The sequence below is a fragment of the Pleurodeles waltl genome, chromosome 5, assembly GCF_031143425.1.
Source record: "Pleurodeles waltl isolate 20211129_DDA chromosome 5, aPleWal1.hap1.20221129, whole genome shotgun sequence".
NCBI lineage: Eukaryota > Metazoa > Chordata > Amphibia > Caudata > Salamandridae > Pleurodeles > Pleurodeles waltl.
In genome coordinates, this window is record NC_090444.1 from 1,090,272,867 (window position 1) to 1,090,294,319 (window position 21,453).

Below are 21,453 nucleotides of genomic sequence, written 5' to 3' on the forward strand. Positions count from 1 at the left end.
GCGGGCTATTGGAGTGCGTTAACCAACAGGGCTGCCAGTCCGCCACGGAGCGAGGGCAAGGTCATTCCGCCACCTGCAAAAGTTAAGAAGTTGCCCACATCCCGGAGGGAGAAGCCCAAAACACCTGCCACCATGGGCTCAGGGAAAACGAAAGGGGATGGTGGCAAGACAGCAGTGCCACCATCCAAGGTGGGGAAGGGCCAGAAAATAAAGGGCAGGTGACGGCATGGTGCCACAGACAATTTGACCAGTGTCACACCTTCAGTCCACGCCGACGCCAACCTGTACGGCGGAGAAGACCGCCACCTGCACCGCCACCAGTACCGCCACCAGCACCGCTGTCATTGAGTCCAGCCCCGCTGTCATTGAGCCCGCCACCATCACCGCAGTCACTGAGCCCGCCACCAGCACCGCAGCCACTGAGGCCGCCACCAGCACCGCCGCCATAGAGCCCGCCACCAGCACCGTCGTCACAAAGCCCGCCACCAGCACCGCCACCACAGAGGCCGCCGCAAGCACACCCGCCACAGAGCCCGCCACCAGCCACGATGCCACATAGGCCGCCACAAGCACCGCCACCACAGAGCCCGCCGCCAGCACCGCCAGCAGCCCCGCAACATCCTGAGCCTGTGGCACCACCGCAGACATGGCTGCCATCCCTAGTGGTCAATCGTCCGAGGCTGGTGGTCAGTTCCAGGAGCCTGGCCAGCTTCCATGATGCACGACTTTCAGTGGAGAAAGGCATCCACTACCTGAGTCCTTGGCAGGATGAAGCACTCTGGGCACAAAGACCCCTACGGAAGCCGTGGAGAAAGGCATCCACTACCTCTGTCCTTGGCAGGATGAAGCACTCTGGGCACAAAGCCCCCTCCAGAACCAGTGGAGAAAAGCATCCACTACCTCAGTCTTTGGCAGGATGAAGCACTCTGGGCACAAAGCCCCCTCCAGAACCAGTGGAGTATCACATCCACTACCTCAGTCCTTGGCAGGATGAAGCACTCCGGGCACAAAGACCCCTCCAGAACCAGTGGAGAAAGGCATCCACTACCTCAGTCCTTGGCAGGATGAAGCACTCTGGGCACAAAGCCCCCTCCAGAACCAGTGGAGTATCTCATCCACTACCTCAGTCCTTGGCAGGATGAAGCACTCTGGGCACAAAGCCCCCTCCAGAACCAGTGGAGTATCACATCCACTACCTCAGTCCTTGGCAGGATGAAGCACTCCATGCACAAAGCCCCCTCCAGAACCAGTGGAGAAAGGCATCCACTACCTCAGTCCTTCGCAGGATGAAGCACTCTGGGCACAAAGCCCCCTCCAGAACCAGTGGAGAAAGGCATCCACTACCTGCGTCCTTGGCAGGATGAAGCACTCTGGGCACAAAGCCCCCTCCAGAACCAGTGGAGAAAGGCATCCACTACCTCAGTCCTTGGCAGGATGAAGCACTCTGGGCACAAAGCCCCCTCCAGAACCAGTGGAGTATCACATCCACTACCTCAGTCCTTGGCAGGATGAAGCACTCTGGGCACAAAGCCCCCTCCAGAACCAGTGGAGAAAGGCATCCACTACCTCAGTCCTTGGCAGGATGAAGCACTCTGGGCACAAAGCCCCCTCCAGAACCAGTGGAGTATCTCATCCACTACCTCAGTCTTTGGCAGAATGAAGCACTCTGGGCACAATGCCCCCTCCAGAACCAGTGGAGACTGTTATCCACTTGAGAGACTGTGGCTTTGCACTCCCCAGGATAAAGCAGTGGGCAAACCACCCACTGGAGAGACTTGAGAGACTGTGGCTTTGCACTCCCCAGGATACAGCAGTGGGCATGGAGCCCCCTCGTGGAGCAGTGGCGTCGTGCATTCATCAGGCTGAGGTGCCCACCCCTCCCCCTTCCCCCGGAGGTGCCTGTTTCATTTCGATCTGATGCGCCTGCAGTGTTCTCTCCATTTTAAAGTCTGGTGTCATGTGTGGGCCTCGCCCGTGCCTTTTGGGACTCTAACCCACGGACGATGTTTGAGTAATATCCGGGCTTGTTTACATGGTGTGCATATTTGTATTTACAGAGTTTTGAAATTTCACAATCTGATTTCTATTGATTACATTTGTTCACATCAATTCATTTTGTCCTTGCGTTATTGAAGGGGGGGAGTGGTGATATGGTGTTGTGGGTGAGGGTGGGGGTGTTGCGTGTTGCGTGTGTGTGTCACTCTCTTTTCCCTCCCCCCTCCCCTGTGTTGTAGGTGCAGTACTCACCATGGTTGTCGCCGCCGTCTTTGGTGCTCCTGATAGAGGAGCAGGAATACCATCACGGGGAGTATCTGGAGTTCTGGCTCCATGGCGTCCTGGTTCCTCGTGTGGTGTGGAGAGGTGAGTGTTTTCCCTTCCAAGTCCTGTTTCCACAGTGTTTTTGTTCACATTAGTTCCGCCCCAGAAAAGGTGGTGGATTGGCAGGTTGTGATAGGGTGGGCGGTACTTTGTCTTCCGCCTGTCTGTTGGCAGTGACCGCCGCGCTGTTTGTTTGTACCACCGTGGCGGTCGGATTGTTAAAGTGGCTGTCTATGTTGGTGGTTTCCGCCATGGTCGTGATTCAATTTCTTTTTCCGCCGGCCTGTTGGCGGTATTACCGCCGCTTTAACACCGACCGCCAGGGTTGTAATGAGGGCCTTAATGTTTTCTAGTGCATAGTAACTAAAAATGCCAATCTTGTCATCTGGTCACACTAGACAAGGGCAAAGTCAAAGTTTGAGGCTGACCGCGATGGAGCCCTGCTTGGCTGCAACAAGTGAGAGGCCTCAGTCAAAAGATCACCTTTGGACTTTGCCTTTTTCTTGAAGATTTTCTTCAGCACGAAGGAGTCATCAATCTGATCCCACCTTCCTGGAGCCCTCTTCGGATATGCGTTGGTGAAGAATTCTACTTTCAGGCTTAGATGATTTTTTAAACTTAAGTTAATAAGTTAAGCCTTGTTGCTCGTTGCCAAGCTACCAAGGGTCAGTAGGGATTAATTTATTGAGACCTGACTGGACCTAGTGGGGGTTAGTGGTCTATTGCTAAGTGTACTGCCCTTACCAGTAATGCACTTTCCAACAATGTCGATTTTACTTCATAGCGATACATGAGAGCACCTTCAAGTAATTCAGTTTAAGATGGAATGTGTACAAAAAATCACTTGCATGTTTTATTAGCCTGCATTGTTCCACCATCCATAACAGTAATTAACCATAAAGTGACACCAGATTATTGGTTCACTTTGTTCACTCCTGGTGCTGTCAATAGGGAGGGTTAAAGAATATTTTAAAGTTCATGTATAGAAATGTTCACTTCAAATAAATGCTAGTCCAATGTTGTGATCTTATGTACTGAATTGAAACACTATTATGTACTTCTTTAAAGATTTTATTATTTTCTGCAAAAAGAGGTTACATCGCATGATGGTAGCCAGGTATGTAGCAAAAGATTCCATTGCACCTTTACAGATGAACAGTGCTGGGCTACACACATTTATGAAGAGTTAGCACACAATTTTGAAAATGTTCTTTGTAACAAACTGACCCACAATAAACTGTCCATCCCTATCCTCTTGCACAGTTACATCTGCCTTAACTACTAGTATAGGGAAGCAAAGCAATGAACCCTGTGTTGCTTAAAAAAAAAGTGTTCTTGTGGGACAATCCAACAGTGTATTGGGTATTTAAAAATTATGATTCTCATAACTTTTGGCTGTTTGGGGAGTTTATACATTTAGATGAATTGATTATTGGGATGGTGCAGGCCACCCATCTGAAGCATGGAGGCTGAGGGGGCCTTTGTTAAGCCAATGTATTCATGCCAGTGTGCGGTTTAACCTTTGGAAGCTTGGCCTCAGTGCAGCCAGTATGAATGCATGGATTTATAGAAGGTGAGAAGTGTTGGTGTGACCAGTCCCCAATTGGAAGACACCCAAAGGGGAAATCACGAGGCAGATTGCAATAATACATCTTAATCCCAGGCAACCATAGACAATATAGCCATCCCCTCCCTGCAGTTGCATTGGTTTTCTGGTATCCAAAAATGGAGAAAGAAAGAAGATGGAAATATCAAGAAACTGGGGTCCAAAACACTCAGGCCCATAGTTATGAAAAATGGCGCACAACTGCGTTATTTTTTTAACACCGGCTAACACAATTCCCTAACGCTATCCGTGCGCCATATTTATAAAATGACACACGATGGCGCAAAAGAATGGCTAGCGTCTTAAAAAAAGATGCTAGCTGGTGACGGATGGCATATGGGGAAATGGCGCTAGTGGATCAGTAATCACGTTAGGCTGATTAGAGGCAAAATATCTGCCGCTAGTCAGCTTAGCATAATTTTTTGATGCACAAGCAGCCAAAAAGTGACTCCTCTCTAAGGAGTCATTAGTACTACTCAATGCCTATCATAGGGGACCAGTGTCCCCAGGGCAAGCCCAACATACCCATTGAGAGTCAGTGGGCCCTACGTAAGGGGCCCACAGTAGCACACCACACACATACACTTACCTGCAACTTACCTGGGATGAGCTCCTTCCTCCTGTAGAGTCCCTATGGTGTGGGTGGTGGTGATGCTGGAGGTTGGGATGGGCATCTTTGTGCCCATTCCATGGTGCTTTCCCATGGAAATGGGCCTACTTGCACATTAACGCCTGGTCTGAGCAGGTGTTAAAGAATGGCGCTAAGCTGGCTTACTGTGAGAAAGTAGCCTCTTTCTAGCATGGTTACCCCCATTTTTGGCCTGTTTGTCACTGTGTTTGACTGTGTCACTGGGATCCTGCTAACCAGGACGCCAGTGCTTATGCTTTCTCCATTCCCACATTTGTCACTACATACTGGTAGCCCAGTATTTCATCCCAAATTAGCATACTGGTGCCTCCTTATTAGTCCCTATTATATGGAACTTAGGTACCAAGGGCATTGGGGCTCCAGGGGATCCCTATGGGCTGCAGTATCACTTTTGCCACCTATACGGAGCCAATGCAAAGGCTTCTACAGGACTGCTATTGCAGCCTGTTGAAATGATGCATGCACCATTACACAGGCATTTACACTGCACCAGGTCACTTATAAGTCACCTATAAATCAGGCCTTTCAACCCTGAAGGCTGGGTGCAAAGTACCTGTGTGTTAGGACACCCCTGCACTAGCAGAGGTGCCCTCCACGTCACCCAGGACAATTTTCCCAGACTTCGTGAGTGCGGGGACTCCATTTTATGCGTGCACAGGACATAGGTCAATACCTATGTCCATCTTCACAATGGTAACTCCGAATATGGCCATGTAAGGTGCCTAACAACTGGGAATTGTACCCCAATACTGATTCTAGTATTGGTTGCACAATCCCATGCACTCTGGGGGCTCCACAGTGGACCCCCAGAAGTCCCATATCAGCTTTCTGAGGTTTTCCAGGCAGCCCCAGCTGCTGCCACCTCACAGACAGGTTTCTGCCCTCCTGCTGCTTGAGCGGCTCAAACCCAGGAAGGCAGAACAAAGGATTCCCTTTGGGAGAGGGGTGTTACACCCTCTCCCTTTGGAAATAGGTGTTACGGGCATGGGAGGGGTAGCCTCCCAGAGCCTCAGGAAATGCTTTGAAGGCCTGGCATAATCCAGTCTCCACCAGATCAGGGACCCCCAGTCCCTGCTCTGGCATGAAACTGGACAAAGGAAAGGGGAGTGACCACTTCCCTGTCCATCACCACCCCAGAGCTCCTCCAGAGTGTCCCTGGGTTTTGCCATCTTGGATTCCAAGGTGGTGGGGCACTCTGGGAGCATCTGAGTGGCCAGTGCCAGAAGGTGACCTCAGAGCCCTCCCTTGATAGGTGTTTACCTGTGTAGCTAGCCAATCCCCCTTTCAGGGCTATTTAGGGTCTCTCTCCTGGGTATTTCTTCAGATTCGGATTGCAAGACTCCAGCAGGAATCCTCTGCATCATTTACTTCATCTTCTACTGACGGAACCGCAGCTGAACCCTCCAGGAACTCTACAAACTGCAACAAAGAAGCAAAGATGACTTCTGCAACATTATATCTTCAGCTCCTGCCAGCAACTACAACTGATTTCAGGTTGTGCATCGTCCGAGGACTGCCTGTCTTCAGCCTGCACCAGAAGAACCGATGGAATCTCCTGTGGAGTGACAGAGTCACTTTCCTGCTTCAGCAGGCACCTCTCTGCAGCAACGACCGGTGGCATGGGTCCCCTCTCCTGATGACAAGCATGGATCCAGCAACATGGATGGTAGACTAAAGTGACCCCGACAGTCCCATGGTCCAGCTGTCCAACTTTGGTGGAGGTAAGGGCTTGCCAACCCACACAAGACAGTACCTCCTTTCACAGCATGACTTGCAGTTGCCAAGGCTTTTGTGCGACCTTTCAAGAAGTTCTTTGTGCACAGCACAGCTTAGGCCTCCAGCACTCCATCCTGCAACACACATCTTCCTTAGTGGTTCTCCGGCGTTGTGGGATCTCTTTGTGTCATGGTGCATGGTCCTCCATTTGCACCTTCTTTGTCCCCATGCTGTGGGATTCCTGTGCACACTGCCTGGTCTTCTGAGGGCCCTCTAAGTTGCTGAGAACCCTCTCTGTCTCCTCGCCCTGTGTAAAGGCCACCAGGTCCCTCCTGGTCCCGGGCAGTGCCATTTTCCACTAACCGCAAGCTTTGTGTGTACCAAGGCTTGTTGGCAGAATCCAAGGATGCAAACCAGACTCCAATCATCCATCCAGCATGGGACATCTTCTGCACCAATCTGTAACCTGCATCTGTCTTCTTGGGTGCATAACTGACTTTGTCTTCTCACTGGTGGTTCTTCTTTTGCACCTTCATCCAGGTTAGCAGGGGCTCCTGTTCTCCCTGGACTCTTCAGTGACTCTTGGACTTGGTCCCCTTCTTCCACAGGTATTCAGGTCCAGGAATCCATTGTTGGTGTCTTGCAGTCTCTTTCGGTTCTTGCATAATCTTCTATCATGACTACTGGTGCGTTTCAGGAAACTTATTGTGATTTGCTCCTGTTTTCCTGGGCTCTGGGGTGGGTTCTATCACTTTACTTTGGTGTTTTCTTACACTCCAAGCGCCCCTCTACACACTACACTTGCCTAGGTGGGAGACCGATTTTCGCATTCCACTATTTTAGTATATGGCTTATGTTCCCCTTAGGCCCATAATCACCTATGATGATTTTCACTATTTGCACTGTCTTCTAACAGTTTTTACAGCTATTTCTGCATTCTAGTGTATATACTGTGTATATTACTTACCTTCAAAGGGAGTATAGTCTCTAAGGTATTTTTGCCATTTTGTCACTAAAAATAATGTACCATTATTTTTGTAACACTATGGGGTCATTACGACCTTGGCGGGCGGCTACCACTCGCGCGGCCCCCATTATGACATTCCAGCTGGGCCGGCCCAGCGGGGATGAGGCCGCAACATAGGAGCCGGCTCCTAATGGAGCCGGCGGTGTTGCGGCCGTGCGACGGGTGCAGTTGCACCCGTCGCGCTTTTCACTGTCTGCTATGCAGACAGTGAAAAGCTGACCGGGGCCCTGTTAGGGGGCCCCTGCACTGCCAGTGGCATGAGCAGTGCAGGGGCCCCCAGGGGCCCCAGGACACCCCTTACCGCCAGCCTCTTCCTGGCGGTGCAAACCGCCAGAAACAGGCTGGCGGTAGGGATGTCATAATCCCCAGGGCAGCGCTGCTTGCAGCGCTGCCCTGGCGGATTATCACTGCCGGGGCCAAAATGGCGGGAAACCGCCGGCCCCGGCAGTGCGACCGCGGCGCTACCGCCGCGGTCGTAATGAGGGCCTCCGTACCGCCAGCCTGTTGGCGGTACGGACGCTACATTACCCCTGGCGGTCTTTGACCGCCAGGGTCGTAATGACCACCTTAGTATTTTCATGTGTGTGAGTACTGTGTGACTACAGTGGTATTGCGAGAGCTTTGCATGTCTCCTAGATCAGCCTTGGCTGCTCAGCTACAACTAACCCTAGACAGCCTGGCTGCTAGACACTCACTACATTTTACTAATAAGGGATAACTGTACCTGGTATAAGGTGTAAGTACCTCTAGTACCCACTAAAAACCAGGCCAGCCTCCAACACCTACTGCCATTATTTATGTCCGCCTCCTACTTGTGCGTCGATTCAGTGTTGGGAGTTAAATATGGCGCTGGGAGGCTAGCGTCTTTTTTAGGAAGGGAACACCTACTTTGCATCTCATTGATGCAAGTTGGGTTGGTGCTTCCTAGAAATGGCGCTAACTCAAATATTTTGACTCTAGACGTGTCTAGCATCAGAATATAAATATGAAGTTAAGTTAGAGCCACTTTAGCATCAAAACTAATGATGCTAAGGCGACGCTAACCTTCCACAAATATGGGCCTCAGAGACAGATGCCCATATTTATACTTTTTGATGCAAAACTGCCCCAGCGCAGTTTTGCGCCAAAAATATTACTGCCGGCTAACGCCATTTTGGTGCGCCGTGCGGGCGTCAAATTTATACTTTGTCGCACGGCGGTGCAAACCACAGGTGTAAGTCATTTTTTTTTACGCACACCGCAGCGGCAATTCGTAAAGCAAAACAACGTTAACACGGCAGGAATGGCTGTGGGTCGATTTAGGAAACCGCAAACCAGATATGCTGCGTTGTTTGACGCAATAGCGTCAAAATTCTCCGCAAACACAGCCATTTCAGCAGAGGAGAGCCAAAATGGATCCCAGATGCCTGTACAGACCCCAGGAAGATGACAACAGACCAGGAACCAGTCAGGAGGACCCACACAAGAACCAGGACACTTTTAAGAAGAAAAGAAAGTGTTGCTTCAGTGCAGAGGAGCAGGAAAATCTGGTTAAAGATGTGACGGAACACCAGCACCAACTGTTTGTCACCTCAAAGTTGCCAATCAGTAGGAGAGAGGCAATATGGCAACAAATTGTTGACAAGATTAACAGTGTTGCAGAAGTACGCAGAACAGTCATCGAGTGCAAGAAACGCTGGAATGACTGCAAGCGCAGGACCAAGGAAAAGATGGCCAGGAACAGGAAGGCACCACTGCAGACTGGAGGTGGGAGTCCAGCACACCAGGAGGGCCTGGACTACATGGAGGAGATGATCGCAGCCGTCATCCCTGAGGAGATCGTCACAGGGATTCAAGGACAGGACAGCGCAGACTACCAGGATACAACGCACATGCAGGGTAAGTCGCATGGGGAATTAAAATGCACTAATGCCAAATGTAAGCAGGGGGGGATACCGACCACAAAATTTCATGGAAGTCATCATATACATGGAGTGGCATAGGTAAAGGGGTATGGCATGGGGCATGGCCTGCACAGAGAGAAGCCGGGGCACACCATTACACTACACCAACAACAGTCCCATGGGGGTATGCTGCCATGCCAACGATGGAGCAAAGGTAAAGCCACGCCAGAAGGGAAGGGCACAACGTCAAACTGACATCCTGTCACATGTCAGCCACTATACCCTCTACATTAACTAGGGCCCAATTAACAACCTCTAGTCATACCGACAACTGGAATGTAACAGTGACAACAGTTGCCACTACCACCTCCGCTCTGTGTGCAGCTCAAGTAGCCAATGGCAGTAACGTCCCCATGGATCATGCACACCTAAATTAGAGGGTTGTGAATGACAACTTCAATAATCCCCTGAAACAAGACAAAGGCTCCAGTCCTGTCAAATGTGAATGCCCATAGTTGTCGCAAATATCAGCCAATGTCATCCACATTAGGAGCTACACAGCACTAAAGTCACACCCATGCTGCATATGTCAGGGTCCATCCTGTGCCTGGGTCACAATGCAAAATCCCAAATGTCATACTGCTCAGACAACAGCATTGAGGGGAGGACACATATAACTGGTCACTGACATACACCTGCACAGTCAGAGGGGGAAATAGGACACTGCTATGACTATCTGAGCAATCCAATGTACCACACATTCCCTAACATCAGCTGTACACATTACCAATGCCAACATCCATATCGTGCCATAACAATGCTATGCATAGGATACGCTACATGTCAACTACATATAAGTGGATGTGAAAGATCAGAGACTGGGGCAGGTCCAGATTGTTAAGTGTGGTGCCAATGCCATCAGAACATCCACAGCCAATGAAAGGTCTCACCATGAGAATGGATGCAGACAGAGGTTTGAGTAGGACAAGAAGGTGGCAAATCACTATTTGGCCTAAAACAAGACTAGAGGAGATGATGCTGAGAAGTCCAATAACTTAATACAATACATGTGACATGCAGGTGGGCCATAGGCCTGGGAGAATGCCCATCTGAACGACTGGAGTAATGAACAGGAAACAAGATCACAATGTGAAATCATCACAAGGCAGGCATGTCACATCACAAATGCCACAACACATACACACTAATTGCACCCCATTTCATTTCAGAGGACGATGGATCTCCTGCGGATATGCCTGTCCCGGAATACCCTGATGACATGGATGACGAGCTGACAAACATTCCCCAGCAGACCATCCAAAATGTCCTTGGAAACCACCTTCAGTCACAAGGAGGAGCACAGAATAAGCAGCTATCGCAGAGGATCCCCCCACCACCACCATTGTAAGACCTGCCAGCTCCATTACAGCTGAGGACTCAGACGACACAGCCACCAGCTTTGAGATAACTGTAGTTGGGGTACAGCAGGAGCTGGCCTATGAGGTGTGGGTGGGGATGCAAACTATGGCAGCCTAGAGGGGGTGCGTTTGTGCATGATGTCATCTGCAGATCAGGCAGCAGCTATGCAAGCCCTAACATCCATCCTGCAAGGACTACAAGAAACTGTCAAGGAATTCACCACTGCAGTAAGGGAGTTGCCACAACACCTCGCACCCCAAACCTTCCACTGCATGCACGAATGCAATCATGACCCCCTCAGGGCCGACCTGGATGCCTACCATCGTGATGTGGCTGCTATTCTTAAGAATCAGCAGATCCTCCTTGCTGCAGTACTGCCCTGAAGACCTTCACAGGTAGCAGTGACTGGGATGTCTGACTCCACGTTTTCTGACACTGAGGTGTGTGTTGCCCCTTCACAGCCACCACCACCAAGGACAGAGGAGGCAACACACACATCAGAAGAAGAAGACATGGAACAGATCACCTTCACACGGAAAAGTACCCGGAAGCATTAGTCCCTGCCACATGGCCAATTATTACCAAGGTCCAGCGCTTTGTAACATGCCAGTCTTACAACATCTGTACTCAATGACTGTTCTACAAACCACTGTATATCTTGTCAGCCTGCCCAGTGCTTGTCTCTCTCTTACTCATTGGCAAATCCTGTCCCTCTGCACTGATGACACATCACCCAAGCATGTCAAAAGCATTTTCCTTTACCACTTGTGTAGGATCATAACGGAAGATGTCACTATAATGGACTCACAATCATGGACAATGTACATATAGCACAACATCACTTTTCAATTAATAGCACTTACACAACAACTTTGTCTCTGTTTAATGTGACACATAAACTGTGCAGTAGATAACTGAAATGTGCCTCCTATCAAATTATGTAGCTTGTCAATACAACTGTCCTGAAATTATGTAGTCAGATACATTTGCACACTGGCCAGGATTGCATCATACTCTGCCCTTCCTGAGGGTAATATCTGATGAAGTGAGAAACCATACACCATCATGCTGTGTTGGACAGAATAATGCTTCCTCAAGGGATTTCTAAGTCATCAAATAGTGGCAGCAAAATGTTGTCACCATGCAATACTAAAACATATAACAGTGCACACAAATCTAAGCAAACACTCCAAAAACTGCATGAATGAAGGTGTCTGAGTTTACATCCAAATAGGTAATCATGCTGAACAGTGTCACAAATGATCTATGTGAGTCATGAAGACGATACTACAAGAGTGCTTACGACCTTATAAGGGTGTCCTTGAACATCACACTGCAGTCAGACCTAAAACAGTTCCCCCAATACCAAATCTGGAAGCACTGTTTGTGACTTTGAAAACATACTTATTGAAAAAAAACATATTGAGATCCATATTAACTGTGATTGGTGGTTGCAACGAATGGTGGAATCTTTGCAAGGTAGCACTGTAGTAGCTGCCAATCTTACAGCTCAGTTGGGATTTGTTCGTAGCATAGGACACAAATGTAATAGAACTAAATTAATGTACACTAATGCCAAGGCCCTGATCACCATGCATTTAACACATACTGTAAAGGGTTCACTACATATTTATTAAACGGTAATCACAGACGAGGAAACTCAGGGAAAAGTCTTACCTACCCTAATCTACCCTAACTACTCATTACCCACAACCGTCCCTAACTAACCTAACCTAAACTTACTTATCACATGTAACGAAATGTTCTAAACATCAGCCCCCCACCCCCCTTATGAGACGGGACACATGGAGGACACCAGATACTAACCTAAACACATACTATACTATCCTAAACAAATATATATTTTTTTGTATTTTTTAAATATTTTTTAAATTGTTTTTGGATTTTTATTTTTTTACTTTTTTTGTAAACACACAAGAACCCCAACATACCCCCCACACACCCACCCACCCACACACTTAAACAGTAAAAATAGAAAGAATCAGGACCCCCCCACCCACTAACACTAACTAAACTAACATCCTATACTAACCTAACACTAAGCCCACTAAGTATGAGAACAAGGAAAGAGGAGGGAGGGAATCATGTTCATATCAGAAAGTCTAGAGGTTGGTCCTCCGGAGGGTCCGCTTTATGGACTGCACACGCCTGTTCATATGTCGAACATCCCGCTGCAGGTGACTGATTTTCCATAGCACATGGTCCATTTTACGTTCCATTGCCTGAAAAGCTGCAGGGTCAACTGTAGCAGATGGGGCAGTCTGGGTACCGGCGGAGGATGTGTGTGGGCGTGTAGAGCCAATGCCTGTGGGCTGCCCTGAAGGTGTTCCACTGCTGGGGCCTCGAGCAACTGCAGACATTGGGACAACAGTCCCAGCTGTGGGTGGTGCCACCTGGGTGGAAGTGGTGGTTGTGCTGGTGGTGGCTGTGGTGGGCAGAGTAGGGCCACCCTTTGGGAAAGCCCTCCATGCTCCGGAGGCCCGTTCATTCCGGTATCTACGGGCCATCCGTCTGAACCCCGACTCTACCAGTAGGATATGTTGGTACCTCATAGCCCGCCTCTGGAACTCACGGACCTGGATGGGTATCATGTTCGCAGCTGTGAAGACAAAAGCAAACATTTTACATTAGGGACTGCATTGTGTGAAATAGCACAAGAAGTAAATCAGACAGCACATCTACTGTACTTGTAAAAGCTCATTTCACCATACAGATCATTGAATGTCCCTGAGGAAGTACATGGCAGGCCAGCCTACAAAGGTCATATCACACATAGCACATCCAAACCCTACAAGATGGATAACAACTGGCATTAACTTGGCATCTGAGTTCTGCCAGTTGTCAGCTAACAATCATGCTGCACATCCTCCGCCAATGCCTGGGCTACTTATGTCAGTGTACGGGATGGAAATCTAAAGCCACATGGTCTGCAAGTTGTAATTGGACTTGCTAGTATAGTACTCATGTGCCATACCTGAGTGTGTATACTAGGTTCCGAACAAACATTCACTTATTCACATGTCTGTGTAACATACTGGTAGCATCAGTCCTAGGTACCCTATTCACAAACCCATGCCTGTGTTTGAGGGTGGGGGGGTTGAGAAACAACGAACAATTCCAAACACCCAGGAGTCTATAGAAAGCTCGACATGTGTTTGGTTCTACACACACACCACAGGTAAGGTCTATCAACAAATAGGAGACAGCAAACCCTTGACCAATCCTAGCGCCACACATGTCAGGAAATGCAGACCTTTGTCCACATCATATACTTCCAGTAAGGCATGACTTACAACAGACACAGAGTTGCAAGAACACCCATGATCATGATCTGCATGCACACCTAGGCCATTGCACTCAAGTGCCACATACTTGTAGCACTACATGTGGAACTACATGCTGCAGGGAAGTTCTACCTACATTTTAATAAGTACTTTGGTGAATAGGGAAGCAGAAGTCTGTTGGAAAGCGATTTGCAGTCCCAATCTGGGAGAATGTGGGTCTGACAGGTAGACTAAATCTGAGATGAGTTCCAGTGCGACTCTTGTTGATACAAGTGTTATCCACATGACTCAACCCAGTTCTCATTGCGGGGCCTACAGGAATGACCTACAATCCCTAGATAATACAATAGGATAAGCATTGGCCAACTCAAAAATGGTGAGAAACTGAAATCCCACTCATGGAACAAGACAAATGATTGGCCAGCGCATCACACCTTGCTATGTGTTCAACACAACATGAGTCCATCACACATCACCAGCAAACAAAACACATAACAGACATATCAACACTTACTGGAGTGGTTGGGGTCCTCAAATGTAGCCACCTATCCCACATTGTAGGGTGCCGGTCCACCTGTAAGGCATGGAAGGAAGAAATGTGCTCAGAATCTGTGCACTGACCAACAATTTCAAAGACAAAAACAATGTGTAAGATGACAGAAGTAATGAAAACCATTCAGACATGATGATACTGCATCTGATATATCACGGCTAACATGTACACAGCATGGGTCTCCTGTGACATTTACACACATATCTGCACACATGCAGTGGTCCTAACTATCATGTGGTGGCAAACATGCTCCTTCATTAGTAAGCAGAAATAATAATGGTGTGTAATCGTCTCATCATGTGCATCCAAGAGAGACATCCAAAGCCTGGTTACTTGAGGACTGCATTACCAGTCAAACAGCCTATGTGGCCATGACAGATTTATGATACATAGGTACAATGTACAGAGGGACAGGGACTTTTGTAAGCCCTCATGTTGTTACAGTTTCTTCATTTGATGTGGCCCAGCAATTGTCATTTGCACCAAACATAGAGATATGAACCCATGTGCATACCTTTGGACTGCCATCCCTAATTGGAATATGGCACAACAAACTCTAAATACCAGTCTAAGATGTTAGCTGAGGGCACCTTACACCTTTTCCCGTTGTTTTCAAATCCAGATCTGACATGTATCCAAAAAGATGAAGAACCACAATAATCCCTAACATTCATAGAACTTCCAAAAACGCTTTCCTTACACACTCACCAGACACACATGAGACATATATCTGGACCACATTGCTATCATCAATTGACGTGAAGCCAGCACTCATTTTCTGCATCCTGTAGTGTTTCTAAAGTCAGTCTAGCTATTGTGTCAACAAAGGTTGCCAATATTTTAGTAAATCTATACTTCACTGGCAAATGTAACCTATATAGACATGATTGGGTCCTATTTTGTGTTACTGTCTGACACAAAGGCGGCACCAAATTACATTAAGCAAAAGTATTCTGTAAGTTTGCAGATCACATGCTTCCTGACAGCTAGCAATGGTGGTCCTTCACATAGTACATCAATGACCATGTATGTTTCCGCAGCATTCCACACAGTCAGCAACCTAGCCGGCAGATATTGTACAAATCATCTGATGTCACTACAGAGCTTTTAATTGTGCACATTTACATGATTTGTACTTACCAACAGGGCCACCAATGACTATTCCCAGGTGGTCCAGTAGATCTTGCTCCCTGGTGATGAGGTCAGCCCAGCAGTGCTTAAGCTGGTGGTCATTCCTCTGGCTCCCATACACGGGCTGCAAGGGATGCAGCACCTTTCCCCACCGGATTCTTCGCGCCTCAGTGTGATACCCCTGTATCACCCTGCCTCGATCATGAGTGCGAGGAAATGGCACACCAGCCATATAAACTCCCCAAGCTCCTCCTCACCCATCCTGCCAAGACGTGGCCTACCCAACATCTCAGCACTGAAAAGGGAAATAGGGGATAAAGAAGAAGAAAGGAGAAAAGGGGGAAGTAGAAGTACAAAAAAAGAAGTCAACTTAATAACTAAAAGAGCCCAACTATCCCCAAATTAGCACTACCCACAACAGACTCCCACAAACAACAAATACAATACAATACCGGACAACTGTGAACAAAACACACTCAGACAGTATACAACAACAATATTTATTACACAAAGTAACAAGTAAGATAGCACACTGGACACAAAAGCACAAAATCACTGGACAACACTCTGAACACAGCCACACAGTCTAGAAGATTTACAGACTGCAAAGTGAAAGTACACCCACTGTACATATTCTGTAAACAGGATATCCTATTACATCACTTCCTGCATAAAATGGCTGCCGTTTTTATCGTTATGCGTCATATTTTTTCACGCATACAGATTGTGCGTCATATTTTTCGATGCACAGGAGTGAAAATTAGGCCGCATCCAAATAATACTAAATAGTCTTTACAAGAACTGTCAGGGTCGTAACACGTGTGGACTTTTCATGGACATTATCAGAGGTTGCTGGTTCTGCTGGAGGCACCGTACCCAATCCCTGCATACGGCCCTGGGACACTGTCACACTTTTAAAAGGCAGATGATGCTATACAATGTATTTGGGTATGCATTGATGAAGCACATGACAAAATACCCTCTGAGGAATGAGAGGTTTGGTAAAGCAAGTGTGGTACATATGTAGCCACAAGGAATCTTTAGGGTAACGCACAGACAGGTGCCAGTCAGGCTGACAGGATGCAGGGTCAATCAGGATCCAGCAATTTCACAAGTTACATAATCAGTGGTCTGACTAAGACTGGTTGGAGGAGGAACAAGACAGTTGACATGTAAAACTGTGTATGTCCTGTGTTTTTGAAGGTGACACATGAACCCAAGGGCTGTGTTACACGGCTTAATTACTAGCAATGCATAACGGTGTATTTGACAAAATGGCAACTTCTATGCTGTTCCAGGCATCAGCAGGGGCAGTACATGTTCAGATGGGTGGTGTGTATGGAGGTGATCACAGGTGTGTGCTGCATCAGTTTATCACAAGTCCTGTAGGTGAGATTCCAGTTCAAATGGCCAACAGTACCTTTCACACGGGAAGCAATCTACAGGTGATAACAAGGCTTAGAAACTACAAGCCAGTGTATTAATTGACCTGACGTCCATGCAGTCAGATGTACTATGACAAAGGCATACCATAAGAAAGGGTGTAGCACACTGGATTACTATTGTTAGTCTGTGTGTGTAGAGGAGGGAATTTCGGGGTAAACATATTACTATTCCAGGGACCTCTTCAGACAGGTGGGTTGTGACCAGGAGCATGGGTGTGTCAGGAGTTAGGAAATGGGCTGACATGTACATTGTATGTCATGTGCGCAATGCTTGTCATAGGTGTGGAACTTGTGCTGTCTATGTTCTGCTTATATGTAACTCTAGTCACAGATAGTCCTTGCAAAGATTGGATGCAGTTGGACTTACTGCTGTCAAGGGTCTGGTCATACATTCCTGTTATCGATGCACTAGCACATCAACTGCCTCATGTAGGCTTGTTTTCCCCTTATTGAGTGATGGTGTATTAGTCGTGTGCCATATGCTGCGATGAACCATGTTGCCAACATGTATGTGTGAAATAGGTGTGGTCCTTTGCTATTGCCCTTCAAAGGTGAAATGTACAGGATATATGTAATTTACAGTGTGTGTGTATGTGACCGTTGTGTGATACGCATCACAATTGTTCTGGGATTTTCTGTGTCCTGATCGGTATATCAGCAATGCTCCATGAGGCTACACTCTTATTCTGATAGTTAGAGATAAAGGTGAGCACAAATGATTAGCCAGACCATGCTATGGTGATTATTATTGGTGTTTATTTACATGAGTTAATACAGTGGTGAGTGATTATTTTTAAAATAAATTGTTCACGCTATGTTGGCGCCTACGCAATCCATCAGCCGTGTTTTGTTGTTCCCCCTCATGTTGCAGGCCACCATCCTCCTCTTCCTCCTCTTCAGGCATGTGTGGCTCTGGTTCCAAGAGGGGAATGTTCCTTCTTATGCAAATGTTGTGCAGGATGGCACATGTTAGAATGATCTTACAGACCATTTCAGGGGAATATAGGAGGCTACCACCAGTGATGTCGAGGCACCTGAATCTCGACTTGAGGATGCCGAAGGTCCTCTCGACTATGCTGCGTGTCCTCCTATGTGCGTCATTGTAGGCACGCTCCCAGTGCTTGGGTTGCCAAATGGTGTCATAATCCATGGCTGGATCCCATACCCCTGGTCAGCTGAAAGAGAAAATGAATGGGATCATGTTGATGTAGCTTGCCCCATTGAAATCACCTTGCATGGCAGTAATTGTCTTGTGTTGTCTGTGAATCTTTTGTGGTTTTGTGTTGCATCCTAGGCTTGTAGGATGTACCATCTGCATTATGTTGTTTCCTTGGCTGAACGAGTGTTTGGCTGCTGACCGGTTGTCAGCAGTATGTTTTGGGATTTGCAGTACAGTGTGCCCTCCTCAGCATTGTGACTTGTGATACAGGTGTCCCTGTGTCTGCACTGGGGTTGAGATGATAGTTCCATACACAGGTTCAATTTGACAGTGTTGCTAACACGTTCATATCAATGTACCCTGGACATCCCATACCTTTAGACTTATGCAATGGATTAATGTAAACATAATTGAGATTCTTACATTTTGCAAGGTGACAATTAGGCAACCCACTCCAAACGTTGTGATCATTGACGTCTTAACATTAAACTGTACACTTATTTCAGATTTGTGACAGGTTCAATGGTGACCTATGAAACATGGCTAGCGATGTCACAACCTTAGTGTGTTCCTGTCGACATGTTGCTGTTGTGGTGTATGTGTTGTGTGTCCCAGAGGGTTGCTGTGCAGTGTGTATATAAGTAGGTTTTTGTACTTACCAACAAGTAGTCCATTGCCAAACCGTCCATCCTGGAAGTGTTGATTGATGGTGCTGTGACGGAAGATGAATGAGTCATGGACACTCCCAGGATATTTTGCCACGATGTTGATGATCAATCCTTGGTGATCGACAATGGCCTGCACATTGATGGAATGGGTGTGCTTCCTGTTGCGGTAGAGGTGTTCAGTTGCAGCAGGTGGCACAAGACATACATGTGTGCAGTCGATTGCACCAAGGACATGTGGGAAGCCACTAATGAGGTAGAAACCCTGTTTTGTTTCCTGCTGCTTCTGCAGTGTGTTAGGGAAGCAGATGTGGCGGGTGTGAGTCCAATGATGGCATCCAGTACTTTGGGCAAAAAGGCAGAGAATGATGGCTGTGATATTCCGGCAACTAGGGCACCAGTTGTTTGAAAAGAGACACTTGCCAGCATGTGAAGTACGGCAAGCAGATTGGTTTATGTTGGGATGGTGTGGGGTGTCAGCAAGGTGGGTGCCAACTGTGGCTCAATGCTTCGCAGCAGCTGCTGAATGGCCAGCCAGTTCAACCTATACCTCTGGAGGATGTCATGTTCCCTGAGACCATTAAGGGTTGTTCTGGTGTGGAATATCCTCTCCTGCCTTCTGCGCTGCCTTTGGGGTCCCTGCTGGTGTTGTGGTAGCTGCTGTTGTTGCTGCTGGGCTCTGCGTCTGCGTGCATGCTGGATGAGAAGCACCTCCATGTCTCCCTTTTGCTGCTCTGCTGCTCTGATGTTGCTTCTGTGTGTTCTGATTAAATACAGGTGTGTTTGCCCAATTTTAATGCCTGCCCTGACCCAGGCGGTAATTTTTGACGTAAATCGGGCTGTGCGTCATTTTCCGGCTCTGCCTCCAGGGCGTGCGTCATTTTTGCCCAAAAGCATAAATACAACGCACATGCGTTTAAGTAATTTTTTGGACGGGAATGCCCACCTTGCATATGATTCACGCAAGGCGGGTTGCCGCATCCAAAAATATGACGCACCCGGCGGGATTTTGACGTCCGCGGGCTCGGGCGTCAAAGTTTAAATATGGTGCAAGGTTTGCGCTGAATGTGCGTCAACATTTTTGACACACATTCGGTGCAGATGGAGTATAAATATGTCCCTCAGTGCAAGTTATTCACAGGAAATTGGCATATTCCACAAGGATATCTCCACCCCGCCAAGTCTTTGGAAGAAACAAAACCAAAATTCTATAGTGTAGCAAAATAAAGACCAAGGTTGGAAATGAAATAAACTTGCTGATAGAATGGCGATGCAAACCTTTAAAATTGAAGCTAGGAAAGTGCCAGCATTAAGTAAATTGCAGTACACTTTGTTGCTAGTGATATCAAAATGTCAGGAACTGTATTATTAACACATAGAATGTAAAATACATGCAAAAACAATAGTACATAATCACACATACATCAGCCATGACACTTGTAGCCCTAACAAAAAACTGAAAAAAATATGTCTTTACTCCAGCAAAAGATTAATTTAAAAGTGCCTGAATGAACATCCTATACACAGAAGTGTCACTAATAATGGAAACACCACTCCATATCCCCTCGACTAATGGAGTATTTTCAAGTGGTGTTACAGAGTGTTGTGTTGCTACTAGGCCTAAACACGGTAGTGTAATAATAACCATACGTATCTGTTCGACGAGCGAAACATACCCCCCTAGTAAAGTATATATCAACAGCAAAGCTACATGTGAAAAACCACTCCAGACAAGGGAGTCGACCTGCACGGATGTAACACACAGTGGTCAATCTAACCAATCCTGGTTGCAATGTAGGGAAGCACAAGAGCGCCTTCACTTTCAATTTTGAGACAAAGCAAAACGAGGCCATTCACCATAAGTACTTAAAAAACTAAAGGTGTAATAATGAAGCACTGAACAGAGATGCAACAGATAAAAATGGATGCATTCAAAATATCTCAGATTCAATTCTCTCATTAGATGACCTTTCACCTGTAGCTAAACGCCAAAGGAAGCCGGCGCCAGAGAAGGCAGACAACACTCCTAAAAAATCTCTTAAGAATGATTTGGTACCCACACTCGATAGAAAGCCCTTAAAGAAGTCATCTCGGAAGAAACTCCCAATTAAACCAGTAGATACGACTAGATCTCTCCTAGCCAACCTCTGTGACCTAATAAATAGCATGAAATCATCATTCGGGGCTAAACGGGATTCCCTGTTGGAACGCTTAAAAGTAGTGGAGTGCAAGGTCGAGGAAGGCATGGGATTTATAAAGTCTTTACACCCAGAGGCCTCACACGACCTAAAACAAAATCCAAGTTTAATATTGCCAAATTTGAATTTCGAGCGAAATTCCCAATCCATACCTCTAGATAAGGTTAACGACCCACACTTGTTCTCAAAGCTCTTGATTAAACCACAGGTACCATTTATATCAGTAAGTACTAGCCATATACACTCTATTCACAAGCCTCTAACCAGCATACAATCATTTCCACCAGTACCAACTACTAATCATAAACAAGTCACCACATTGCCCAACACTCCCTCACTACTTAGGACAAATATTCCCCGAACAGACAAAGGAAGGCC